The sequence below is a fragment of the Leopardus geoffroyi genome, chromosome C1, assembly GCF_018350155.1.
Source record: "Leopardus geoffroyi isolate Oge1 chromosome C1, O.geoffroyi_Oge1_pat1.0, whole genome shotgun sequence".
Classification (NCBI taxonomy): domain Eukaryota; kingdom Metazoa; phylum Chordata; class Mammalia; order Carnivora; family Felidae; genus Leopardus; species Leopardus geoffroyi.
This window is the reverse complement of record NC_059328.1, coordinates 109,293,977-109,296,875: the sequence shown is the minus strand read 5'-3', so window position 1 is coordinate 109,296,875 and position 2,899 is coordinate 109,293,977. Positions and strand designations below refer to the sequence as shown.

General features: G+C 37.6%; 1 non-coding gene across 1 annotated transcript; it reads right to left on the bottom strand.

The window, feature by feature from the left end:
• Positions 1–271: 271 nt before the first annotated feature.
• Positions 272–378, bottom strand: LOC123600103. Its single transcript, XR_006713481.1, has one exon. It is a non-coding gene; the product is annotated as a U6 spliceosomal RNA (small nuclear RNA).
• Between the last annotated feature and the right edge of the window lie 2,521 nt (positions 379–2,899).

The window sequence follows — 2,899 nt, the reverse complement described above, 5'->3', positions numbered from 1 at the left end:
TTTTTTTAATGTTTATTCTTTTTTATTTTTTGTGTTAACATAATACACCGACTCCCTCAGCTTAGTTTATTTTTTTTCTTTTTAATATGAAATTTATTGTCAAATTGGTTTCCATACAACACCCAGTGCTCATCCCAAAAGGTGCCCTCCTCAATACCCATCACCCACCCCCCCTCCCTCTCACCCCCCATCAACCTTCAGTTTGTTCTCAGGTTTAGGAGTCTCTTATGCTTTGGCTACATCCCTCTCTAACCTCTTTTTTTTTTTCTTCAAAAATATGGAAGGCTTCACGAATTTGCATGTCATCCTTGCGCAGGGGCCATGCTAATCTTCTCTGTATCATTCCAATTTGAGTATATGTGCTGCCGAAGTGAGCACCTTTTTTTAGTTTTTTGAGGAATCTCCATACTGTTTTCCAGAGTGGCTGCACCAGCTTGCACTGCCACCAACAACGCAAAAGAGACCCTCTTTCTCCACATCCTCACCAACATCTGTTGTTGCCTGAGTTGTTAATGTTAGCCATTCTGACAAGTTTAAGGTGATATCTCATTGTGGTTTTGATTTGTATTTCCCTGATGATGAGTGAAGTTGAGCATTTTTTCATGTGTTTGTTGGCCATATGAATGTCTTCCTTGGAGAAGTGTCTACTCATGTCTTTTGCCCATTTCTTCACTAGATTATTTGTTTTTTGGGTGTTGAGTTTGATAAGTTCTTTAGAGATTTTGGATACTAACCCTCTATCTGATATGACATTTGAAAATATCTTCTCCCATTCTGTTGGTTGCCTTTCGGTTTTGCTGATTGTTTCCTTCGCTGTGCAGAAGCTTTTTATTTTGATGAGGTCCCAGTCGTTCATTTTTGCTTTTCTTTCCCTTGCCTCCAGAGACGTGTTGAGTAAGAAGTTGCCACAGCCAAGGCCAAATAGGTTTTTGCCTGCTTTCTCCTTGAGGATTTTGATGGTTTCCTGTCTTATGTTTAGGTTTTTCATCAATTTTGAGTTTATATTTGTGTATGGTGTAAGAAAGTGGTCCAGGTTCATTTTTCTGCATGTCGCTGTCCAGTTTTCCCAGCACTACTTGCTGAAGAGACTGTCTTTATTCCACTGGATATTCTTTCCTGTTTTGTCAAAGATTAGTTGGCCATATGTTTGTGGGTCCATTTCTGGGTCCTCAATTCTGTTCCATTGATCTGAGTGTCTGTTCTTCTGCCAGTACCATACTGTCTTGATGATGACAGCTTTGTAGTATAGCTTGACATCTGGGATTGTGATGCCTCCTACTTTGGTTGTATTTTTCAAGATTGCTTTGGCTGTTTGGGGCCTTTTCTGGTTCCATACAAATTTTAGGATTATGTGTTCTAGCTCTGTGAAGAATGTTGGTGTTACTTTGGTAGGGATCACATTGAATATGTAGATTTCTTTGGTAGTATCAACATTTTAACAATATTTGTTCTTCCTATCCACGATCATGGAATCTTTTTCCATTTTTTTTTTGTGTGTCTTCTTCAATTTCTTTCATAGGCTTTCTATAGTTTTCAGTGTACAGATTTTTCACCTCTTTGGTTATATTTATTCCTAGGTATTTTATGGGTTTTTTTTGGTGCAACTGTAAATAGGATAGATTCCTTGATTTCTCATTCTGTTGCTTCATTGTTGGCAAATAGGAATACAACTGATTCTGTGCACTGATTTTGTATCCTGCAACTTTGCTCAATTCATGAATCAATGTTAGCAGTTTTTTGGTGGAATCTTTTGGGTTTTCCATATAGAGTATCATGCCATCTGCGAAGAGTGAAAGTTTGACTTCCTCCTGGCTGATTTGGATGCCTTTTATATCTTTGTGTTGTCTAATTGCAGAGGCTAAGACTTCCAATACTATGTTGAATAACAGTGGCAAGAGTGGGCATCCCTGTCTTGTTCCTGACCTTAGGGGGAAAGTTCTCAGTTTTACCCCATTGAGGATGATATTAGTGTTGGGTGGTTCATATATGGCTTTTACGATCTCGAGGTATGCTCCTTCTATCCCTACTTTCTTGACGGTTTTTATCAAGAAAGGATGCTCTATTTTGTCAAATGCTTTCTCTGCGTCTATTGAGAAGATCATATGGTTCTTGTCCTTTCTTCTGTTGATGTGATGAATCATGCTGCTTGTTTTGCGGATATTGAATGAGGCCTGCATCCCAGGTATAAATCCCACTTGGTCATGGTGAATAATTTTTTTAATGTATTGTTGGATCTGGTTGGCTAATATCTTGTTGAGGTTTTGCATCCATATTCATCAGGGAAATTGGTCTATAGTTCTCCTTTTTAGTGGGGTCTTTCTCTGGTTTTGGAAACAAGGTAATGCTGGCTTCATAGAAAGAGTTTGGAAGTTTCCCTTCCATTTCTAATTTTTGGAACAGTTTCAAGGGAATAGGTGTTACATCTTCCTTAAATGTTTGGTAGAATTCCCCTGGAAAGCCATCTGGCCCTGGATTCTTGTTTTTTGGCAGATTTTTGATTACTAATTCGATTTCCTTACTGGTTATGGGTCTGTTCAAACGTTCTATTTCTTCCTGTTTCAGTTTTGGTAGTGTATATGTTTCTAGGAATTTGTCCATTTCTTCCAGATTGCCCATTTTATTGGAGTATAATTGCTCATAATATTCTCTTATTAGTGTTTTTATTTCTGCTGTGTTGGTTGTGATATCTCCTCTTTCATTCTTGATTTTATTTGTTTGGTACCTTTCCTGTTTCTTTTGATCAAACTGGCTAGTGGTTTATCAATTTGTTAATTCTTTCAAGGAAACAGCTTCTGGTTTCATTGATCTGTTCTACTGTTTTTCTTTTTATTTTGGTTTCAATAGCATTAATTTCCACCCTAATCTTTATTATTTCCTATCTTCTGCTGGTTTTGGCTTT